Genomic DNA, 18,911 nt, shown 5'->3' with positions numbered 1-18,911 from the left:
CAGAACTGTCAATCAATTAAATGTCCATTTTTTTCCTTCATAAATACCCAGTCTCAGGTATTCTTTATAGCAGTGTGAGAAAAGACTAATACAACCTGTTTTAGAGATCAGGAAATAAAAATCCAAGTTATTTAATGACTAGCCCAAAAACAAGCAGTTGTAAGAGGCAGGCATGGGACCAAAGCCTAGGTTTTCATCACAAAGCCTTGCTTCCTCTCTATAAAGAGTCAATGGCAACCCCAGAGACTCTGGATCATTTTACCTTCCTCTAATTAACACGGCAGTTAGTTCATGTCAATTCAGAGAACAGTCAGATTGGCTGTTTGGGGTCAGCTAGATGAACAACCATTTGGCTGAATACTTTTTTCTGTTCATTTTTTCAGCTGACAGCTTTGACACTGTATCATCTCCATTTTTATACACTAAAGAAATTAATGATATCTCAAGGAGGTGGATGCCCTTGAGGTTAAAATAATGTCAGTAGAACTTCCTTCTCATAGTCAAGCTTATATTTGAGTGTCGTTTTTATGTGGGTCATGAGGGCATCTCACTATGAACTCCTGTGAATAATCTTGACGTCTTCAGAAGCATTAATTCATCCTGTTAGCATCCTGTTAGAGAATTTTAAAAATTAGAAGTGGATTTTAAAGAATCTTAAAATCTTTGAGTTTAAATGGCATGTAGTCCAACCTCCTAAGTCATCATCTTCAAAATGGCCATAACAAGATTGTTGAGTCTATGTCTGAATATTTCCAGGAGACTATAGGGGTTGGGGGTTTAGTATCTTATGAAGCAGTTTATTCCGTTGCTGGGAAACCCCCAATGTTTGGAAGTTCTTCCCAATATAGAGTGAAACTATTCATGTGTGTGACTTCTGCTCATTACGTCAGAGATTTGGGATGTTAGAAAGAATCTAATGTTTCTGAGTACTTAAATTTGTGATTCAGCACGATTATCATTTCACGTGTAATTTCTCATTCTTCTATGTGCTGGTTATTATCCCCATTTTATAGATGGAGAAATCAAAGCTAAGAAAACTTGAAGAATTTTTCATTCTAATACAAGATATAATTGGGATTTGAATAATGCCTCTCTATTTCCTAAGCCAATGCTGTTTCAGTTGTCTCACTGTAGTTGCCAAAGCCCTAAGAGATATTATAATCCAATAGTTTTCCACATTTCGTCTTCGTAAATGTTATTCATACTTCTGTAAGAATAGCTCTCATTACACATTGCTGTGCTTCTCAGTAGTAAGAGACAGGGAGGTAGCTCAGTTACACTATTTTCTCCTTTTTTCTTCCTCTAGGAAAGCAAGTATCAAAATCCCCAAGAGGCTTGCACTGCTAGGAGAAAGCACATCCACTCTGAAAATATTGACATCTCCCCAATTCTCCCAGCATTCCACATATATCTTCATTAAGAATCTTGAATAACCTAAACTCTGTATCTTACCAGTGATAAATTGGCTACCTAGATGGGTAAATTTCAAAAGAAATGTTTGTAGAAGGATGTTCACTGAAGGTGAGTCTACACCAGGGGAAAATTTGAGTATATCTGAAGTGCAGCTAGATTAATTCACAGTCAACTTCAAACTGGAGGCTTTTCAGGTCAGATAGATATATGCTCTGGGACTTCAAAAGCAACTTGTACAGAAATCCAAAGTCTGTAACAAAGGTGAGCTATCGTAGTCAGTGCAGCTTCAGTACCATTTATCTACATGAAAGGGATCTGGAATAGATATGCCTACAACTTGAATTTAGGGTCAATGTAGAAGAAAACATTTGTCACAATCTTCAAATCAGTTTAGGCAAATTCGTATCTGGATAAATCATGACTAATCTATTTGCTGCAATTTAAAGACAACTTTGAAGTCAGTTCTTATTTCAGTTTTTCATATCTGTACCCTATTTGACAAAAATCTTATTGGGTTTCTATTCTTACTCAGAGTATAGGAAAGAATGACTGTTGGCTGGTTTCTAGTGGAATTAAAAATAAATTATTACATCTCTCCTGTGTGACATAAACATTTGCAAACATGATTGCATTAAGCCTTCGCAATAACCTTTTGAGGTGCATGTTACTGTTTTCATAGTACAAGATGAGGAAATTGAGGCTCATTGAGTTTTGTAACTTATGAAAAATTGAATGGTAGACACTGAAGGTTAGAGCCAGAATTTGAATCTACGTAGTTCGAACAGCTTTAATTAACACTAGAGAAACTCCTACAGAGTCTAAAGAAATTCCTTGGGTCTATAATAGAACTTTAAAAAAAAATTATTATACATTCAGTTCTGGGATACATGTGCAGAACGTGCAGGTTTGTTACATAGGTATACACATGCCATGGTGGTTTGCTGCACCCATCAACACGTCATCTACATTAGGTATTTCTCCTAAAGCTATCCGTCCCCTAGCACCACCCCACAACAGGCCCTGGTGTGTGATGTTCTGCTCCCTGTGTCCATGTGTTCTCATTGTTCAGCTCCCACTTATGAGCGAGAACATGTGGTGTTTGATCTTCTGTTCTTGTGTTAGTGCTGCGAATGATGGTTTTCAGCTTTATCCATGTCCCTGCAAAGGACATGAACTCATCCTTTTTTATGGCTGCATAGTATTCCATGGTGTATATGTGCCACATGTTCTTTATCCAGACTATCATTGATGGGCATTTGGGTTGGTTCAAAGTCTTTGCTATTGTGAACAGTGCCACAATAATCATACGTGTGCATATATGTCTTTGTAGCAGCATGATTTATAATCATTTGGGTATATACCCAGTAATGGGATGGCTGGGTCAAATGGTATTTTTGGTTCTAGATGCTTGAGGAATCACCACACTGTCTTCCACAATCATTGAACTAATTTACACTTCCCACCAGCAGTGTAAAAGTGTTCCTATTTCTCCACATCCTCTCCAGCATCTGTTGTTTCCTGACTTTTTAATGATCACTATTCTAACTGACATGAAATGTTATCTCATTGTGGTTTGATTTGCATTTCTCTAATGACCAGTGGTGATGAGCTTTTTTTCATATGTTTGTTGGCTGCATAAATGTCTTCTTTTGAGAAGGGTCTGTTCATATTCTTCACCCACTTTTCGATGGGGTTCCTTTTTTCTTGTAAATTTGTTTAAGTTCTTTGTATATTCTGGATATTAGCCCTTTGCCACACGGATAGATTGCAAAAATTTTCTCCCATTCTGTAGGTTGCCGGTTCACTCTGATGACAGTTTCTTTTGCTGTACAGAAGCTCTTCAGTTTAATTAGATCCCATTTGTCAATTTTGGCTTTTGTTGCCTTTGCTTTTGGTGTTTTAGTCATGAAGTCTTTGCCCATGCCTATGTCCTGAATGGTATTGCCGAGGTTTTCTCTAGGGTTTTTATGGTTTTAGGTCTTACGTTTAAGTCATTAATCCACCTTGAGTTAATTTTTGTATAAGGTGTAAGGAAGGGGTCCAGTTTCAGTTTTCTGCATATGGCTAGCCGGTTTTCCCAACACCATTTATTAAATAGGGAACCTTTTCCCCATTGCTTGTTTTTGTCAGGTTTGTCAAAGATCAGATGGTTGTGGATGTGTGGTGTCATTTCTGAGGCCTCTGTTCTGTTCCATTGGTCTATGTATCTGTTTTGGTACCCGGACCATGCTGTTTTGGTTACTGTAGTCTTGTAGTAAGTATACTTTGAAGTCAGGTGGCATGATGCCTCCAACATTGTTCTTTTCGCTTAGGATTTTCTTGGCTATGTGGGCTATTTTTTGGTTCCATATGAAATTTAAAGTAGTTTTTTCTAATTCTGTGAAGAAAGTTGATGGTAGCTTGGTGGTATAGCATTGAATGTATAAATTACTTTGGGCACTATGGCCATTTTCACGATTTTGATTCTTCCTGTTCATGAGCGTGGAATGTTTTTCCATTTGTTTGTGTCCTCTCTTATTTCTTTGAGCAGATGTTTATAGTTCTTCTTGAAGAGGTCCTTCACACCCCTGTAAGTTGGATTTTTAAGTATTTTATTCTCTTTGTAGCAATTGTGAATGGGAGTTCACTCATGATTTGGCTCTCTGCTTGCGTGTTGTTGGTGTATAGGGATGCTTGTGATGTTTGCGCTTTGATTTTGTATCCTGAGACTTTGTTGAAGTTGCTTATCAGCTTAAGGAGATTTTCGGCTGAGAGGATGGGGTTTTCTCAATATACAATTATGTCATCTGCAAACAAAGACAATTTGACTTCCTCTTTTCCTATTAGAATACACTTTATTTCTTTCTCTTGCTTGATTGCCCTGCCCAGAACTTCCAATACTATGTTGAATAGGAGAGGTGAGAGAGGGTATCCTTGTCTTGTGCTGGTTTTCAAAGGGAATGCTTCCAGTTTTTGCTCATTCAGTATGATATTGTTTGTGGGTTTCTCATGAATAGCTCTTATTATTTTGAGATACATTCCATCAATATCTAGTTTATTGAGAGTTTTTTTTTTTTTTTTTTTTTTTTTTTTAACGTGAAAGGGCATTGAATTTTATCGAGGGCCTTTTCTCTATTGAGGTAATCATGTGGTTTTCATTATTGGTTCTGTTTATATGATGGATTATGTTTATTGATTTGCATATGCTGAACCAGCCTTGCATCCCAGAGATGAAGCCGAGTTGATCGTGGCAGATAAGCTTTTTGATGTGCTGCTGGATTCAGTTTGCCAGCATTTTACTGAGGATTTTTACATCGATGTTCATCAGGGATATTGGCCTGAAATGTTCTTTTTGTTGTGTCTCTTCCAGGTTTCGGTATCAGGATGATGCTGGACTCATAAAATGAGTTAGGGAGGAGTTCCTCTTTTTCTATTGTTTGGAGTACTGTCAGAAAAAAATGGTACTAGCTCCTCTTTGTACTTCTGGTAGAATTCGGCTGTGAATCTGTCTGGTCCTGGACTTTTTTTGGTTGGTAGGCTATTAATTACTGCCTCAATTTCAGAACTTGTTATTGATCTATTCAGGGATTTGACTTCTTCCTGGTTTAGACTTGAGAGGGTGTATGTGTTCAGGTATTTATCCATTTCTTCTAGATTTTCTAGTTTATTTGTGTAGAGGTGTTTATAATATTCTCTGATGGTAGTTTGTATTTCTGTGGTATTAGTGGTGATATTGCCTTCATTTTTTATTGTGTCTATTTGATTCTTCTCTCTTTTCTTTTTTATTAGTCTGGCTAGTGGTCTATTTTGTTGATCTTTCCAAAAAACCAGATCCTGGTTTCATTGATTTTTTTGAAGGGTTTTTCGTGTCTCTATCTCCTTCAGTTCTGCTCTGATCTTAGTTATTCCTTGCCTTCTGCTAACTTTTGAATTTGTTTACTCTTGCTTCTCTAGTTCTTTAAATTGAGATGTTAGGGTGTCAATTTTAGATTTTTCCTGCTTTCTCTTGTGGGCATTTAGTGCTATGAATTTCCCTCTAAATGCTGCTTTAGCTGTGTCCCAGAGATTCCAGTACATTGTATCTTTGCTGTCACTGGTTTCAAATAACTTATGTATTTCTGCCGTAATTTCATTATTTACTTAGTAGTCATTCAGGAGCAGGTTGTTCAGTCTCTATGTAGTTGTCCAGATTTGGGTGAGTTTCTTAATCTTGAGTTCTAATTTGATTGCACTGTGGTCTGAGAGACTGTTATGATTTCCATTCTTTTGCATTTGCTGAGGAGTGTTTTACTTCCAAGTATGTGGTCAATTTTAGAATAAGTGCAATGTGGTGCTGAGAAAAGTGTATATTCTGTTGATTTGGAGTGGAGAGTTCTGTAGATATCTGTTAGGTCTGCTTGGTCCAGAGCTGAGTTCAAGTCCTGAATATCCTTGTTAATTTTCTTTGTTGTTGATTTATCTAATACTGACAATGGGGTGTTAAAGTCTCCCTCTATTATCGTGTGGGACTCTAAGCCTCTTTGTAGGTCTCTAAGAACTTGTTTTATGAATCTGGGTGCTCCTGTATTGGGTGCATAGATATTCAGAATAGTTAGCTCTTCTTGTTGAATTGTTCCCTTTACCATTATGTGATGCCCTTCTTTATCTTTTTAGTATCACCAGCAGAGGCTGAAGAACAGCAAAGATTGCTGCCTGTTCCTTCCTCTGCAAGCTTTGTACCAGAGGGGCACCCACCAGATACCAGCTGGAGCTCTCCTGTATGAGGTGTCTGTTGGCCCTGCTGGGAGGTGTCTCCCAGTCAAGAAACACAGGGGTCAGGAACCCACTTGAAGAGGCAGTCTGACCCTTAATAGAGCGCCAACGCTGTGCTGGGAGATCTGCTGCTCCCTTCAGAGCCAGCAGGCAGGTACATTTAAGTCTGCTGAAGCTGTGCCCACAGCCGCCCTTTCCCCCAAGTACTCTGTCCCAGGGAGATGGGAGTTGTATCTAAAGGCCCCTGATTGGAGCTACTGCCTTTTTTTTTTTTTTTTCAGAGATGCCCTGTCCAGAGTGGAGGAATCTAAAGAGACAGTCTGATTACAGAGGCTTTGCTGAGCTGCAGAGGGCTCCGCCCAGCTGCAACTTCCCCCTGCTGCTTTGTTTACACTGTGAGGCGAAAACCGCCTACTTAAGCCTCAGTAATGGCGGACACCCCTCCCCCTACCAAGCTCAAGGTCCCAGGTGACTTCAGACTGCTGTGCTGGCAGCGAGCATTTCAAGCCAGTGGATCTTAGCTGGCTGGGCTCTGTGGGGGTGGGATCCACTGAGGTAGACTACTTGGCTCCCTGGCTTCAGGCCCCTTTCCAGGGGAGTAAAGTTCTGTCTCACTGGCGTTCCAGGAGCCACTAGGGTATGAAAATAACCTCCTGCAGCTAGCTCGGTGTCTGCCCAAATGGCCACCCAGTTTTGTGCTTGAAACCCAGGGCCCTGGTGGCATAGGCACCAGAAGGAATCTCCTGGTTTGTGGGTTGCGAAGACCATGGGAAAAGTGTAGTATCTGGGCCGGAGTGCACCATTCCTCACACCACAGTTCCTCCCGGCTTCCTTTGTCTAGAGGAGGGAGTTCTCCAACACCTTGTGCTTCCTGGGTAAGGCGATGTCCAACCCTGCTTTGGCTTGCCCTCCGTGGGCTGCGCCCCTGTCTAACCAGTCCCAATGAGATGAGCTGGGTATCTTAGTTGGAAATGCAGAGACCACCTACCTTCTGTGTTGATTTCGCTGGGAGCTGCAGACTGGAGCTGTTGCTATTCAGCCATCTTGCCAGCCTCCATCTATAGTAGAACTTTTAAAGCTGTAATCTAATTGCTAAGATATAATAACAAGAACTAACATTACCTAGCTTTTCTCATGAGCTGGGTGCTGTTCCAAGTACATGTATGCAGTATATGAACTCATTTAATAACACTTTAAGCGGTTATATTATCCCCCATTTTACAGATGAGGAAACTGAGGCATAAAAGGGTTAAACCCACATTTTAGGTCCTGTAGCTTGTCCATGGATAAGCCAGGATTGACATCAAATCAGTCTGGCTCCATACCCTTAACAGCTAAGCTATATTGTAATTAGGTAAAAAAAAAAAAAAAAAGGTTTTGCTAATGGAAGCAGGTTATCCATATGGGGACCTAGAAGATTTCCTTTATTCATGGAAGAGCGGGGGCACTCTGGCCAATGATGATGGTAGACCACTGGTTAATGAACTAATCAGGAGAGCTGGATGATCCTAATGGCAAATGTCATCAAAATATGCTTGTTCTGATATTAGGTTCAGCAAGCAATAGCCTGGAAGACTATGGTTTCGTGTGTAGCCTCCCTACAGGAGGAAAATGGCGCATGCTGCCCCTCTCTATCACTACCCCCTGCCTACAGGCTGAGTCCAAGCTTCCTGTATTCATAGCCTTCACTGATATGGTATCTAACTTTCCACTTTCAACTTTGACTTCCATCACTTGCATCCTACTCTCAGGACCTACTAAACTTGTTTCCAGAATGAGTTGCTTCTGGAGCGGGCAGGCCATTTTGTGCTTCCATAGCTTTGTGAGTGCTGTTCTCTCTATTTGAAGTGTGTTTTCTCACCATCTCCATCTGACAAACTCCTACCTACCCTTCAAGAGCCAGCTCAAGTAGCTGCTCACTCTCAAATGTCCCCTGATTCCTTCAAGCAGGGTTAGCCTCTCTTTGGTGTCACTGAGGTCCCTAATCTTGGAGTTTTGCACTCAGTTCTTGCTTTGTATGCAATTTATTTGCAGGTTTCTCTCTGCTAACAGACTGCTAGCTCCTAAGGGAAGGAGACAATTATTTTTATTTCATATTCATACACTAGCACATAATGAAACGAAGCATCGAATGAATGATTGAAAGAACAAACCTAATGTATTGAATATTATCACCAATTAGAAGATTTGTTGAAAATAAATTGGTGCCTATATTATATATCAGTCTCTTGTCAAGTTGGGCAGTGTGAATCCAGCCTAGAAATTTTATCGCCTCTAGGTATTGAGAAAAATGTGAAGATCCAAATCTGTAAAACAGACTAAACTCTAGAAAAGAGTGGTTCTGACAGAGCACTAGTCTGCTCTGAGCAGTTAGCCAGACTCCTGACATTTCTTCTCTTTGAGCACAAAGGGGATCTCCCCAGAGGGGTGGCAGTAGACTGACTGTCATGTGTAATAGTCCTAAACTGTAGTTCTTAGATGTTTTTATAGAAGAATATTGTTGCCAGTAAATAGATTTAGAATCAACAAGTGTTTATTGAGCACCTGAGCTATGTGCTGAGTGCTTCTCATGTACATTCTCCAATTGATATTGACCTAATGTGATTTGATTTCATCTGATCTGATTTTCACACCACCTCGTGAAATATGGCCAACTATTTTCATTTTTGAAATAGAAAATCTGGGGCTTGGAATAATTAAGAGACTTATTCAAGGTGATATAAGAAGTAAGCAAAAGACCTGGTGTTTGAGTCTAGACATTCTGACTCCCAGCCCAGTGCTTTTTCTACCATCACAGAGCAAAGTGTTCTTAACAAAAAGGTGAATTTTACTAATTTGCTTGGTTAAGACAAGGTCCTCTGTCTTCTGCATCAGGGCGTTTTGTTTATTAAAATCAAGAATGAGTCAGCCGGGTGCGGAGGCTCACGCTTGTAATCCCAGCACTTTGGGAGGCTGAGGTGGGCGGATTACTTGAGGTCAGGAGTTCAAGACCAGCCTGGCCAACATGGTGAAACCCTGTCCCTATTAAAAATACAAAAATTAGCCGGGCGTGGTGGCACACACCTGTAATCCCAACTACTCGGGAGGCTGAGGCAGAAGAATTGCTTGAGCCCAGGAGGCAGAGGTTGCAGCAAGCCGAGATCATGCCACTGCATTCCAGCCTGGCTGACAGAGCGAGACTCTGTCTCAAAAAAAAAAAAAAAAAAACAACAAAGAATGAGTCATAGCCTTTGGGCAGGGCCTATCAGATAAGACTAAATCTAAGAATCTGGTATAGAAGATATCCACGTGTTCTGGTCCAGTCACTCTAATCCTCCTCTCTTCAATCACTGTCTCCAGTTCTTCCCGTATGGTTCCTAGAATGAGTTGCCCACATTAGCAGCCTCTGCTTCCTCACCTTCCATCCACTCCTCAGTGTCTTGAAATCTGGATTTTATTCCTGTTAGTCGGAATGGCAGTTATTAAAAAGTCGAGAAACAACAGATGCTGGCGAGGTTGTGGAGGAATAGGAACACTTTTACACTGTTGCTGGGAGTGTTAATTAGTTCATCCATTGTGGAAGACAGTGTGGCGATTTCTCAAAGATTTAGAACTGGAAATATCATTTGACCCAGCAATCCCGTTACTGGGTATATACCCAAAGGAATGTAAATCATTCTGTTATAAAGATACATGCACGTGTATGTTCACTGCAGCACTGTTCACAATAGCAAAGATGGATCAACCCAAATGCCCACCAATGATCAACTGGGTAAAGAAAACATGGTACATATACACCATGGAATGCTAAACAGCCATAAAAAGGAACGAGATCATGTCTCTTGCAGGAACATGGATGATGCTGGAAGCCATTATCTTCAGCAAACTCATGCAGGAACAGAAAACCAAACACCACATGTTCTCACTTATAAGTGGGAGCTGAACATTGAGAACACATGGACACGGGGACGGGAACAACACACTCCAGAACCTGTTGGGGAGGGTGGGATCGTGTGGGGAGAGCATTAGGGAAAGGAGCTAATGCATGCCAAGTTCAATACCTAGGTGATGGGTTAATAGGTGCAGCAAACCACCATGGCACATGCTTACCTATGTAACAAACCTGCGCATTCTGCACATGTACCCTGGAACTTAAAAAATTAAAAAAATAAAAGACAAGTATTTTTCTCTCTCATTTTTCTTTCACAAAGGGAGAAGGTAACTCTTTCTTGCCTCCCTGGGATAAAGCTTAACTCAGAAGGAAACTTCACTCTTCTGTCCTCCCCTTTCTGGATGGATAGACTCATCTAGTTGACGGGATTGGAAAAAGGCTGAAGTCTACTTGCTGAATTATTTTCCCCTCATCTTTCAAGCTTATCTGTTCATCCATGCTTTACATTTATTTGGGCACATTCTACTCTGCAAACCAAGAGAACTATATTTGGGGAAGAGGCGGGTGAGGTTTCGAGGGGGAGGGAAAAGTAACAAGCTTGTTTGACCACAAATCTAAGCTGCGTTTTGCTTTCCATCTGATTTTTGTGTCTGAATTTCTCAGTTGAGTCTGACCACAGATTGGAAAGATAGGAATGCTACTAACTGACTCCCTCAAACTGACCACATTCAATTGCAGTCACTCTTCTGAAGGTCATCTGTGACTTCCCAACTGCCACTTCCCACTGGCTCTTTTCAGTCTTCACCTCGCCTGATCCCTCAGCAGCATTTGACAGTCATGACCATCTCCTTCCATGTTGAAATTTCTTCTGTGTCTTCCCTTTCCTGGCCCATTCTCTCCTTGGCATCTTGTATCTGCTCTGCCTCCTCCTCCTCCTTTCTTTAAATCTTAGATTCTTGGCATGCATAGCTAACTCCTTCTATCAGTCTGTAAGTTATTCTTAAGCCATCACACATGCTTCTGTGGTGACTAACTACCACCTCTAGTCTGATCATGACCACCTTTACGTCTCCCCTGATATAGAGACATGTTGACGCATCTACTTATTAGACATCTCCATTTTGATGTTCCATGAACACTGCAATTTCAAAAACGTCGTAAGCCAAACTTACCATCTTCCCCATTAAACCTACTCTCCTGTGATGACTGACTCATTTCATGCCACCTCCAATCCCTGGAGTCAGAAGCCTGGGAGTTATTCTTGATTCTGTCCTCTCCCTCAGCAATACATTCAATCAGTTGCCCATCTGGCCAATTTTATCTTACAAATATATTTTAATTAATTCTCTTCTTTCATCCCTACTAGCAATCTGCCTTAATTCAACACGTTATTATCTTTCACCTGAATTATTGCTCTGGATTTCTATTTTCTATACCCAAGTTCACCTCAAATAGATCATCCATGCAGGCACCATAGATCTTTCTGAAATAAAAGTAAGGCCATGACACTCCTGTTATGGTTCTTCCGTGGTTCCCCAAAAACTACAGGATCAGGTGCATGCTTTTTAGCATATGCCACAAGCCCTCAAGATATTGTTCCCTCAATGACTTCATTTCTGCCTCATACTTTATGCTCTAGTAAAACAAATTTTTTCATAATCTCTCCATGTATTATGCTGCTTGTCTTATTTCTTTACCACAAAATGACGTTCCCATGTTCTTTTGCCTGGATAACGCCCATTTGCCTAGTGATCACCCCCTTCAGAAAGCATTCCTGGAATGCCTCCTTGGGCTGGATTTGATTCCACTCTTCTGTTCCTCCAGCTCATCTGGACGCACCCCATCATTCCATTCTTCATGCTGCACTCTTTCCTGCTTTGCTTCTTGGAATGACAAGGACAATGAGTTACTCATTTTCACACCCTCAGATCCTAGCACAGGGCCTGGCACAGAGTAAGGAATCTGCGAAGTTTAATACAATAGCATTGAGCCGGGTGTGTTGGCTCATGCCTGTAACCCCAGCACTTTGGGAGGCCGAGGTGGGTGGACCACTTCAGGTCAGAAATTCAAGACCAGCCTGGCCAACATGGTGAAACCCCTTCTCTACTAAAAATACAAAAATTAGCTAGGCATGGTGGTGGCCATATGTAATCTCAGCTACTCAGGAGGCTAAGGCAGGAGAATCGCTTGAACCCAGGAGACAGAGGTTGTAGTGAGCTGTGAAGTTGTGCCACTGCACTCCAGCCTAGGTGACAGAGTGAGACTCCATCTCAAATAACACAACAGATAAATAAGCAGCAACAGCGCTCTCTCTAGCACACACACACACTCTCTCTCTCTCTCTCTGTGTATACGTACATATATATATAATGCTATCTATATATGTATATATACACACATATGTATATATACACATACATATATATGTGTATATATATAGACACACACATATATATGTGTATATATATATAGCATTGGTCTATGCTGTGTGATGTTTAGAGAATGAGAATGAAGTATTGTGATGGAATCAATGAGTTAAGATACAGACAAAAGCAGGGATGCTGTTTCTCTAGCCATGGGGCATGGATCAACAGATAAGACTAAATATAAGAGCCTTATGTAAAAAATATCCACGTATGTTGTGCAAATCATTCTAACCCCTTCCTTCTCTCTCTCTGCTCTTCCCGTCTGCCCTTAAGGCATGTCTGGGTGAACTAGGATTATCCGGCATTACTTAACCCTTGGGTGATGAGATACTAACAATAAGATCTCGCCTTCCGGATAACCTTTGTTTTGCTGAAGTTCTTTTGTACTTAAATTCTTCCTGGGGGTAGTGAAGTGGAGATGTGAGACCAGGGTGAGGCAGAACAAGGGAGAGAAGCTGGCAAGGCTGGATAGGATGAGCCCATTGAGCTTGGACATCCCTCCATCTGAAGTGTCCACCAAAAGCTTTTAGCATCAGTGACAGCCCAGGCTGCCTCTGCTCCTGTGACTAGTCATTCCAGAGAGTTCTAGCTTCCTGACCTTTCTTTCTTTTCTTTCTTTCTTTTTTTTGTTTTTGGACAGTTTTAGACAAAGTATTTTTCTTTTTTATTATTATTATACTTTAAGTTCTAGGGTACATGTACACAACGTGCAGGTTTGTTACATATGTCTACATGTGCCATGTTGGTGTGCTGCAGCCATTAACTCGTCATTTATATTAGGTATATCTCCTAATGCTATCCCTCCCCGCTCCCCCAGTCCCACAACAGGCTCCGGTGTGTGATGTTCCCCTTCCCGTGTCCAAGTGTTCTCATTGTTCAATTCCCATCTATGAGTGAGAACATGCAGTGTTTGTTTGTTTGTTTGTTTTTTGTCCTTGCAGTAGTTTGCTGAGAATGATAGTTTCCAGCTTCATCCATGTCCCTACAAAGGACATCAACTCATCCCTTTTTATGGCTGCATAGTATTCCAAGGTGTATATGTGCCACATTTTCTTAATCCAGTCTATCAGTGATGGACATTCGGGTTGGTTCCAAGTCTTTGCTATTGTGAGTAGCGCCACAGTAAACATACGTGTGCATGTGTCTTCATAGCAGCGTGATTTATAATCCTTTGGATATATACCCAGTAATGGGATGGCTGGGTCAAATGGTATTTCTAGTTCTAGAGGAATCACCACACTGTCTTCCACAATGTTTGAACTAGTTTACAGTCCCACCAACAGTGTAAAAGTGTTCCTATTTCTCCACATCCTCTCCAGCACCTGTTGTTTCCTGATTTTTTAATGATTGCCATTCTAACTGGTGTGAGATGGTATCTCATTGTGGTTTTGATTTGCATTTCTCTGATGGCTAGTGATGATGAGCATTTTTTCATGTGTCTGTTGGCTGCATAAATGTCTTCTTTTGAGAACTGTCTGTTCATATCCTTTGCCCACTTTTTGATGGGGTTGTTTGTTTTTTTCTTGTAAATTTGTTTTGAGTTATTTGTAGGTTCTGAATATTAGCCCTTTGTCAGATGAGTAGATTGCAAAAATGATCTCCCATTCTATAGGTTGCCTGTTCACTCTGATGGTAGTTTCTTTTGCTGTGCAGAAGCTCTTTACTTTAATTAGATCCCATTTGTTAATTTTGGCTTTTGTTGTCATTGCTTTTGGTGTTTCAGACATGAAGTCGTTGCCCATGCCTCTGTCCTGAATGGTATTGCCTAGGTTTTCTTCTAGGGTTTTTATGGTTTTAGGTCTAACATTTAAGTCTTTAATCCATCTTGAATTAATTTTTGTGTAAGGTGTAAAGATGGGATCCAGTTTCAGCTTTCTACATATGGCCAACCAATTTTCCCAGTACCATTTATTAAATAGGGAATCCTTTCCCCATTTCTTGTTTTTGTCGGTTTGTCAAAGTTCAGATGGTTGTAGATGTGTGGTATTATTTCTGAGGGCTCTGTTCTGTTCCATTGGTCTATATCTGTGTTTTGGTCCCAGTACCATGCTGTTTTGGTTACTGTAGCCTTGTAGTATAGTTTGAAGTCAGGTAGCGTGATGCCTCCAGCTTTGTTCTTTTGGCTTAGGATTGTCTTGGCAATGTGGGCTCTTTTTTGGTTCCATATGAACTTTAAAGTAGTTTTTTCCAATTCTGTGAAGAGTCATTGGTAGCTTGATGCAGATGGCATTGAATCTATAAATTACCTTGGGCAATATGGCCATTTTTATGATATTGATTCTTCCCATCCATGAGCATGGAATGTTTTTGCATTTGTTTGTGTCCTTTTTTATTTCACTGAGCAGTGGTTTGTAGTTCTCCTTGAAAAGGTGCTTCACATCCCTTGTAAGTTGGATTCCTAGGTATTTTATTCTCTTTGAAGCAATTGTGAATGGGAGTTCACTCATGATTTGGCTGTTTGTCTGTTATTGGTGTATAAGAATGCTTGTGAGTTTTTGCACACTGATTTTGTATCCTGAGACTTTGCTGAAGTTGCTTACCAGCTTAAGGAGATTTTGGGCTGAGATGTTGGGGTTTTCTAAATATACAATCATGTCATCTGCAAACACGGACAATCTGACTTGCTCTTTTCCTAATTGAATACCCTTTATTTCTTTCTCCTGCCTGATTGCCCTGGCCAGAACTTCCAACACTATGTTGAATAGGAGTGGTGAGAGAGGGCATCCCTGTCTTGTGCCAGTTTTCAAAGGGAATGCTTCCAGTTTTTGCCCATTCAGTATGATATTGGCTGTGGGTTTCTCATAAATAGCTCTTATTATTTTGAGATGCATTCCATCAATACCGAATTTATTGAGAGTCTTTAGCATGAAGGGCTGTTGAATTTTGTCAAAGGCCTTTTCTGCATCTATTGAGATAATCATGTGGTTTTTGTCTTTGGTTCTGTTTATATGCTGGATTACGTTTATTGATTTGCGAATGTTGAACCAGCCTTGCATCCCAGGGATGAAGCCCACTTGATCATGGTGGATAAGCTTTTTGATGTGCTGCTGGATCCGGTTTGCCAGTATTTTATTGAGAATTTTTGCATCGATGTTCATCAGGGATATTGGTCTAAAATTCTCTTTTTTTGTTGTGTCTCTGCCAGGCTTTGGTATCAGGATGATGTTGGCCTCATAAAATGAGTTACGGAGGATTGCCTCTTTTTCTGTTGATTGGAATAGTTTCAGAAGGAATGGTACCAGCTCCTCCTTGTACCTCCGGTAGAATTCGACTGTGAATCCATCTGGTCCTGGACTTTTTTGGTTGGTAGGCTATTAATTATTGCCTCAATTTCAGAGCCTGTTATTGGTCTATTCAGGGATTCATCTTCTTCCTGGTTTAGTTTTGTGAGGGTGTAAGTGTCCAGGAATTTATTCATTTCTTCTAGATTTTCTACTTTATTTGCATAGAGGTGTTTATAGTATTCTCTGATGGTAGTTTGTATTTCTGTGGGGTCGGTGGTGATATCCCCTTTATCATTTTTTGTTGCATCTATTTGATTCTTCTCTCTTTTCTTCTTTATTAGTCTTGCTAGTGCTCTGTCAGTTTTGTTGGTATGTTGTGTCTTTGTTCTCAGTGGTTTCAAAGAACATCTTTATTTCTGCCTTCATTTCGTTATGTACCCAGTAGTCATTCAGGAGCAGGTTGTTCAGTTTCCATGTGGTTGAGTGGTTTTGAGTGAGTTTCTTAATCCTGAGTTCTAGTTTGATTGTGCTGTGGTCTGAGAGACAGTTTGTTATAATTTCTGTTCTTTTACATTTGCTGAGGAGTGCTTTACTTCCAACTGTGTGGTCAATTTTGGAATAAGTGCGATTTGGTACTGAGAAGAATGTATATTCTGTTGATTTGGAGTGGAGAGTTCTGTAGATGTCTATTAGGTCCACTTGGTACAGAGTTGAGTTCAATTCCTGGATATCCTTGTTAACTTTCTGTCTCGTTGATCTGTCTAATGTTGACAGTGGGGTGTTAAAGTCTCCCATTATTCTTGTGTGGGAGTCTAAGTCTCTTTGTAAGTCTCTAAGGACTTGCTTTATGAATCTGGGTGCTCCTGTATTGGGTGCATATATATTTAGGATAGTTAGCTTTTCTTGTTGAATTGATCCCTTTACCATTATGTAATGGCCTTCATTGTCTCTTTTGATCTTTGCTGGTTTAAAGTCTGTTTTATCAGAGACTAGGATTGCAACCCCTGCCTTTTTTTGTTTTCCATTTGCTTGGTAGATCTTGCTCCACCCCTTTATTTTGAGCCTATATGTGTCTCTGCACATGAGATGGGTCTCCTGAATACAGCACATTGATGGGTCTTGATTCTTTATCCAATTGGCCAGTCTGTGTCTTTTAATAGGAGCATTTAGCCCATTTACTTTTGAAGTTAATATTGTTAAGTGTGAATTTGATCCTGTCATTATGATGTTAGCTGGTTATTTTGCTCATTGGTTGATGCAGTTTCTTCCTCGGATCAATGGTCTTTACATTTTGACATGTTTTTGCAATGGCTGGTACCAGTTATTCCTTTCCATGTTTAGTGCTTCCTTCAGGAGCTCTTGTAGGGCAGGCCTGGTGGTGACAAAATCTCTCAGCATTTGCTTGTCTGTGAAGGATTTGTCTTCTCCTTCGCTTATGAAGCTTAGTTTTGCTGAATATGGAATTCTGGGTTGAAAATTCTTTTATTTAAGAAAGTTGAATATTGGCCCCCACTCTCTTCTGGCTTGTAGAGTTTCTGCCGAGAGATCTGCTGTTAGTCTGATGGGCTTCCCTTTGTGGGTAACCCGACCTTTCTCTCTGGCTGCCCTTAAGATTTTTTCCTTCATTTCAACTTTGGTGAATCTGACAATTATGTGTCTTGGAGTTGCTCTTCTCGAGGAGTATCTTTGTGGTGTTCTCTGTATTTCCTGAATTTGAATGTTGGCCTGCCTTGCTAGGTTCGGGAAGTTCTCCTGTGTAATATCCTGCAGAGTGTTTTCCAACTTGGTTCCATTCTCCCCGTCACTTTCAGGTATACCAGTCAGACGTAGATTTGGTCTTTTCACATAATCCCTTATTTCTTGGAGGCCTTGTTCATTTTGTTTTACTCTTTTTTCTCTAAACTTCTCTTCTCGCTTCATTTCATTCATTTGATCTTCAATCACTGATACTCTTTCTTCCAGTTGATCGAATCAGTTACTGAAGCTTGTGCATTTGTCACGTAGTTCTCATGCCATGGTTTTCAGCTCCATCAGGTCGTTTAAGGATTTCTCTACATTGGTTATTCTAGTCAGTCATTTGTCTAATCTTTTTTCAAGGTTTTTAGCTTCTTTGCAATGGGTTCGTACTTCCTCCGTTAGCTTTTTTTAGAAAAAGTTTTTTTCTCCAAACTTTTAGGAGAAGTTTGATCGTCTGAAGCCTTCTTCTCTAAACTCATCAAAGTGATTCTCCATCCAGCTTTGTTCCGTTGCTGGCGAGGAGCTGCATTCCTTTGGAGGGGGAGAGGTGCTCTGATTTTTAGAATTTTCAGCTTTTCTGCTCTGTTTTTTCCCCATCTTTGTGGTTTTATTTATCTTTGGTCTTTGATGATGGTGACGTACAGATGACGTTTTGGTGTGGATGTCCTTTCTGTTTGTTATGTTTTCTTCAAACATTCAGGACCCTCAGCTGCAGGTCTACTGGAGTTTGTTGGAGGTCTGCTCCAGACCCTGTTTGCCTGGGTATCAGCATCAGAGACTGCAGAACAGCGAATGTTGCTGAACCACAAGTGTTGCTGCCTGATTGTTTCTCTGGAAGCTTCGACTCAGAGGGGTACCCGGCCATGTGAGGTGTCAGTCTGCCCCTAGTTGGGGGCGCCTCCCAGTTAGACTACTTGGGGGTCAGGGACCCACTTGAGGAGGCAGTTCATCCATTCTCAGCTCTCAAACTCTGTGCTGGGAGAACCACTACTCTCTTCAAAGCTATCAGACAGGGACATTTAAATCTGCAGAGGTTGCTGCTGCCTTTTGTTTGGCTATCCCTGCCCTCTATAGAGGCAGGCAGGCCTCCTTGAGCTGAGGTGGGCTCCACCCAGTTTGAGCTTCCCGGCTGCTTTGGTTACCTACTCAAGCCTCAGCAATGGTGAATGCCCCTCCCCCAGCCTCACTGCCACCTTGCAGTTCAATCTCAGACTGCTGTGCTAGCAGTGAGTGTGGCTCCATGGGCTTGGGACCCTCTGAGCCGCCAGGCACAGGATATAATCTCCTGGTGTGCTGTTTGCTAAGACCCTTGAAAAAGCTCAGTATTAGGGTGGGGGTGACTTGATTTTCCAGGTGCTGTCTGTCATGGCTTTCCTTGGCTAGGAAAGGGAATTCCCTGACCCCTGGTGCTTCCTGGGTGAGGAGATGCCTCACCCGGCTTCAACTCTCACTCAGTGGCCTACACCCACTGTCCTGCACCCACTGTCTGACATACCCCAGTGAGATGAA

This window comes from Rhinopithecus roxellana, chromosome 13 (genome assembly GCF_007565055.1).
Source record: "Rhinopithecus roxellana isolate Shanxi Qingling chromosome 13, ASM756505v1, whole genome shotgun sequence".
Classification (NCBI taxonomy): Eukaryota; Metazoa; Chordata; class Mammalia; order Primates; family Cercopithecidae; genus Rhinopithecus; species Rhinopithecus roxellana.
This window is presented reverse-complemented; position numbering follows the sequence as displayed.